The 6264-nt window shown below is 57.7% G+C and overlaps 1 pseudogene; it reads left to right on the plus strand.

Annotated features, from left to right (window-relative positions):
• Positions 1-4498, plus strand: part of LOC119092468 (soluble guanylate cyclase 88E-like) — a 68161-nt pseudogene extending 63663 nt beyond the window's left edge.
• The last annotated feature ends 1766 nt before the right edge of the window (positions 4499-6264 follow it).

Below are 6264 nucleotides of genomic sequence, written 5' to 3' on the forward strand. Positions count from 1 at the left end.
GATAAAGGGGAAGCGCTGATGAGTTGAAGAGTTGAAGAAGTTAATGAGTTTGAGTTTCATGACACCACTTCGCATTGCAAGCTCGCTGATTACGACTTTGATGTTCACAGCCTCTGCCTGTCCTGTTACCTTGTAGCGGCCCACCGAGCTTACGCCATCTGGCAGGCTGTTCGCTCACTGTATTAAGTTCGCCTCGACCGTGATCACTTCTCCTCAGCGTGCATACGTGTGTTTCAGCGTCTCGAATGGAGTCCAACAGTCAGGCGATGCACATCCATGTCTCGGAGCCGACCATGCAGCGGCTCGGCTCCGCGTACCGCACTGTCGAGCGTGGCGGCATACACGTGAAGGGCAAAGGTCAGCGGGGGAGAGGGGGGGGGGGCGGGGCGGGGGCTGGGCAGACGCGTCACGGCTCGGAAGACCGGCACGCGAGGCAAGAACGAGATCGAAGCAGGGCGGAGATAGAGGAGCATGTTTTGTTCGTCGAACTGTGGAGCCAGTGTTTGGCCTCGAGGGAGAGGCGGAGGGCGGTGAGTAGGTTTGTGACGCGCATGATCAAGAGAACTACGCCGAAAATACTGGGCACATTCGACAAAGGCTAACAATGCGAAGCTTTTTCAGAAGCATATGTGAATACTGCACTCAGCCTTAACAGCGTACCGCGTCGTCCACAACACCTGTTAGGTGTGCCTCTAGAGGAGCAGCAGCACCCAAAAGCGCCTCCACAAACGCCTGTCAAGCAGGTCTCGAGAGGAGCAATAACACCCAAAAGTTCGCGACACTAATGCCCTTGCCTTTACTGCGAGCGATACTTTTAAAGAGAGAGAGAGAGAGATTGTCCTCCCCGTTTACAAGAACTCATCGTCCTTCCTGCCGACAGGCACCATGAAGACCTACTGGCTTGAGTCCAAGTCGGGCCGACGGCCGGTCGGGGATAAGATCCAGATGGAGGGGACGCTGCAGACGGACAACGCCAGCTCGCGGTCCTCCTCGGGCCGGGGCAGCTACACGCCCGTCAGCCAGGTGTTGCGCCAGGGACGGCCAAGCTCTACCGTCAGTAGCGCCACCAGCATCCGAGGTAGGCCGGCAGCCGGGGTGGGGGGTCAGGGGAGCAGGCAGAACAGCATCTGAGGTGGGCCGGTGGCTGGGGTGGGGGTCACGGGAGCAGTCAAACCAACATCCGAGGGGGGGGGGGCGACAGCTCGGGTGGGGTCGGGGGAGCAGTCAAACCAGCATCCGAGGTAGGCCGGCGGCTGGGGTGGCGGTCAGGGGAGCAGGCAGACCAGCATCCGAGGTAGGCCGGTGGCTGGGGTGGGGGTCAGGGGAGCAGTCAAACCAACATCCGAGGGGGGGGGGGCAACAGCTTGGGTGGGGTCGGGGGAGCAGTCAAACCAACATCCGACGTAAGCCGACGGCTGGGGTGGCGGTCAGAGGAGCAGGCAGACCAGCATCTGAGGTAGGCCGGGGCTGGGGTGGTGTTCAGGGGAGCAGGGAGACCAGCATCCGACGTAAGCCGGCAGCTGGGGTGGTGTTCAGGGGAGCAGGGAGACCAACATCCGAGGTAGGCCGGTGGCTGGGGTGGGGGTCAGGGGAGCAGGGAGACCAACATCCGAGGTAGGCCGGCGGCTGGGGTGGTGGTCAGGGGAGCAGGGAGACCAACATCCGAGGTAAGCCGGCGGCTGGGATGGGGGTCAGGGGAGCAGGCAGACCAACATCCGAGGTAGGTCGGTGGCCGGGTCGGTGGTCAGTGGAGCAGGCAGATGACAGTGGGTGGTCAGTGGAGCAGGCAGACGGCAGTGGGTTGTCAGGGGAGCAGGGGACGGATGGAGGCTTTTGACAGTAAAGGCGGCAATGGAAAATAGGTAACACAGATAGGGGCTCACTTCAAGGAGCGGAAAGAATACGGAAGAGTAGCAGACATACAGGAATTCATTAAGAGTCACGAAGGGATGAGAGTAGACAGACAGGGACGCATAAGCAAGAACGAAAAGAGGAGCAGACAGAGTAGCGATGGTAGAAACGGAGAGTGGGGCATAGGTGCTTATTTATATGCATATATATATATATATATATATATATATATATATATATATATATATATATGTATACAGGTTAACACGCACAGCGGAAACGCACATTCTGAGGTTAATTAGCAAGAACGGAAAGAAACGGAGGGCGAGAGCGTGATCTGGTGAGGGGCGTGTCACTCCAGATGTGTACATGTCTGTTAGTCTCCAAAGGGTCTCCTACCCCGCTGCTGGCGATCATGGCCGCCGTGTGCTGCAATGCCCCCTCCCTCCACTTTTGCCATTTATGGACTGGGCCGTGGCAGGTGACAAGTAGCCTTTTTAGATAATGATTACGAAACAGAAGCACAACACAAAATGCAACAAAGCGTGTTTCTTCTTCATGCCCCATATGACGACCCATCGTGCTGTCATTCCTGGAGACGCCTGTGTCCGAACGTTTATGTCCAATGTTTAGCATGTGCATGCATTTTTGAAACTTATTTTTCACTGTAGTGCTGACATGATAGTGCTGACATAGTTTGTGTCACTACTCGCTTAAGATACAAACTTTTGTAGGTCATGTAACTATGGACAGAAGACACGTAGCTTTGCATTTAGATATCGAGGAAACCCTTTCTACGACCAGCAATGGTGAACCGTTATGCTCTTCACGATGCTTGGGAAACCGTTTTTCGAACTCTGCAACCGCTTTTGCCATGTTACTTTTGCTACGTTGCAATAACAGTACTCGTGATGCAACTGTTTTGTTTGCTGGAAGCGGCAATAACTCCTGTAAACGGCGGTAACTTCTGTAAAAGCAAGACGACGCACATAAGCTCGTCCTCCTGGGGATCATCGTTTCATCGTTGTCGCTAAATTTCACTGGGGGTCCATCTAAGACCGGATTCTGGAGCCGTCACCGCCATGCCACGCACCCAAGATTTGGACACAGCACGTGCAAAGTTAGAGATGCTGGGGAAAAAACGTGGCATTTAAAAGATACGCTACAAACTATTTCGGAAAAAACTGGGAATATTTCCGACGTTGCGGGATGCTCCCACTTGAACAACAGAGGAAGGAGAGGAGGGGGAGGGGGGCTTATCATGGCGTGGCGACGGCTTCACGCAGGGAGAAGCACGAGACCTGGGCGCTGCGTGTATGCGGTCTATGGCGGCAATGTAGGCGTAGGTTATCACCTGCTGTCCTGTAACGTTCACCGACTTGGGTCGAATCTAATATCGAGAGCGCGTGCCGAAGTGCGTGGCATCGCTCCCAGGCAGGTCACAGCCTATTCATTGACGCGCGGCCATGCGGCGGCGTTTCCTGGGTTAAACGCGAGCGGCAGATGGGTCTCAATGGCGCGTGTTGCAACCGCAGAGCGCTGACACACCGGAAAACCCCGGCACCAGCTTCAAATCTCCTGTCATGGGACACCTGTCATGATCAGTGTGCGTGCCACGTAAAGCCCAGACCGACTTCTCACTGACATTGGAAACGTTGTAAATCTGAAGTTTGCTTATCACCTCTAGGAACTGCAGAATTATGGACGCTTAGCCTGGTCCTCCCGTGGTTGACATATTGGCACGACCACCACCGGTGTCCATTGGCAAACCTCCGGCGCGCTCCCTGTCTCCCATTCACTGACTTAGACCTGCCATCGCCTGGTGTTGAGCTGGCTGACCTATTGTCTCTTAGTCTTTCAGTGGCTGGCCTGCCATTGCCGCGTGCCGCAATGGCTGATCTGGCTGTGCCTGTGGCTGGTCTAGCTGTGGCTGTGACTGGTCTTGATGTGGCTGTGGCTGGCCTGGATGTGGCTAGTCAGGCCGTGGCTGCTCTGGCCGTGGCTGGCTGTTGCTGGTCGGACTATGACTGTGGCTGGTCTGGCTGTGGCGGCTCTGGCCTGGATTGGCTATGGCTGGTCGGGCTGTGGCTGGTCGGGCTGTGGCCGTGGCTAGTCTGCCTGTGGCTGTGGCTGGTCTGGCTAGTCTGACATTGCCTGGTGTTCTAGCGGCTGACCTCCAGACACCGCAGCCCGTTGCTGGGGTTGGCGAAGTGGCCAGCGTCGCTGACCTGACATCGCGTCCGGTGTTGCAGTGGCCGACCTGGTGACGTTCGACGAGTCCCGCGTGAGCGACATCAAGCGGCAGCGGAGCCGCACGCCACTGAGCGAGTACTACGGCCGCACCTCGCGCGCGCACTCCATCTCCTCTACCAGCCAGCTGGAGACGCGCTCGCCGCCGCCCACCTGCACTCACTCGATGAACGAGCTGAGCCGCAGCAGCTCGCCCGCCGCCGCCACCGCCGGCGACGCCATTAACCTGCCGGTCCGAGTTGCGTCGGTCCGCACCGGTGCCGCCAACTTCGACCTAGCGCTGGCCAAGCCCGGCTGTCAGTACATCAAAAAGGTGGAGACGGGCGCGGTCGCTTCGAGCGGCTGCTGTCGGCCACAGGCCGCCCGGGCGCGCAGCTCGGTCTGCGCACTCTTCTAGCCGCGACCGGCGTCGCAGGGGAGCCACAGGCGGGGCAAGACTCGGAGGAGCGCCGAGACGCGGCAACCGGTGGGCGCGGGCCGCAAGACCCGCTCTGCAGAGGCAGGCGGGCTGAGGCGGCGCACGAGCGGTGGTCAGGGTCTTGACGCAGCTCGTGGGAGCTGCTAGGGGTGCCATGGCCGTTGAAGCCGTTGGGCTGATGCTATGGAAGCTTGTCCGCGGTCGGCGCGGACGAAAGCACCTGAGAAACGGGCCGTCGGTCACGCCGTTCTGTCAACAGCGTAGCGAGCGGCGGCAGATGTCTCGAGGTCCCGCTGAGGTCAGTCCTGTCTTCAGTCGCTCAGCGCCACACCGGGGATTCGCTCATTGAGCGAGCTCGCCACTCGTCCGCCGCCGAATCAGATGAGTTCACTGGTTCGCACCGATCAACGATTTCTTCGGCCAGGGCGACATGGCTGGCGCCTCCGCTGCGGTGCGGACGCCTGAAGACACTGGCTGCGATGTGGCAGACTTGCGTTGCCGCCAACCGGACTGGTGTGGGACAAGGTTCGGCGCCCGCCTGGGAGTCACGCGACGCTGAACCTGTGTGTGCTGCTGTATCTCGAGCGTCGCTGCCTCGTGTGTCCCAAGCGCAACCCGATGGTGACACGGCGTCGAGGGACGTGGAGCCAGTGGAGAGGGGCGTGAATGGAGTTTGGGATGGTTGCGACGAGGGCTGCACTTCATTTCCGCGCTCCACCAAACTTGGAGTCTGGCGTAGCGTCACGCACCGCAGAAAGGGAGGGATTCGATCTTTCCACTGGTAGTCGATATAGGTGAGGTGAGCTTGATGAGAGTTGCTGTGATCCGCCGCCAGAAATGTTGTTGTCTGGCGGTTGCTGGTTTCAGAGGAATAGTTATCATGCGTACAAGGTGAGATCTGTCGTAATATCCGTGAAGTCATGAAAAATGATATATATTGTTAAGCGTACCGCTGAGGGTCTTTTCGGTTCGTGAAAGGAACGACCGCATGTCTCACATCGATCTGAGCGGGGACAGAACATCATGCGCTGGCTCATATCTAGTCCATGGCACTTATGTATCCGTCAGCAATATTCCCAGAGCCGAGCTAGCGGGAATGACGTGCGAGTTGGGCTGCAAGGCACATTGCGCCGTAATTGAAGTCGACTAAAATGGTACTGGGCCCCCTGAACTGGAATCCGTTCTATATTCTGACAGCCCGAGTCAGCCCCATATGCTTTTCACCGGGGCAGATTGCGCTGAATTGTTAAGCGAAAGTCTGTTGAATGCACATTGTAATACCGAATGGTTGAGTTGGGCATCCGTCAGCAGTCTCTCAGTCAAAAGCAATCCACATTTGCGACAAGGTGTTTTTATTCTACCAGCAGATCACGACACCAGTCACAGTGCATCGCTCTCCCGCAGTGCTGAACATCAATGTCGGGAGTCAGCCTAGTTTGCCCGAGTCTGGACAAGGCTCACATGTAAGACATCAACTCTTACACATCTACCAGCGCTTTGCTGAACAAATTACCTCCTCTCCCCCAAATTGAGGAGTGGCCGACCTCTCCGGTGGGGCCACCTACCAACGCATAACAACGGCTCACACCACGCTGGAATATACCTGCTGACGTGCCAATGCTGATCGCCCGCTGCACTCAGTCCGGCGGCAGTTGACTCGGTTGTCGCGCAACGATGTGCACACATGGGGATCGGCGGGCAGCACGGGCGTCAGTGCTGCACGCGCACCGCTGCCGCGCCGCCGC

The sequence above is a fragment of the Pollicipes pollicipes genome, unplaced genomic scaffold (assembly GCF_011947565.3).
Source record: "Pollicipes pollicipes isolate AB1234 unplaced genomic scaffold, Ppol_2.1 Scaffold_3447;HRSCAF=4054_pilon_pilon_pilon, whole genome shotgun sequence".
NCBI lineage: Eukaryota > Metazoa > Arthropoda > Thecostraca > Pollicipedomorpha > Pollicipedidae > Pollicipes > Pollicipes pollicipes.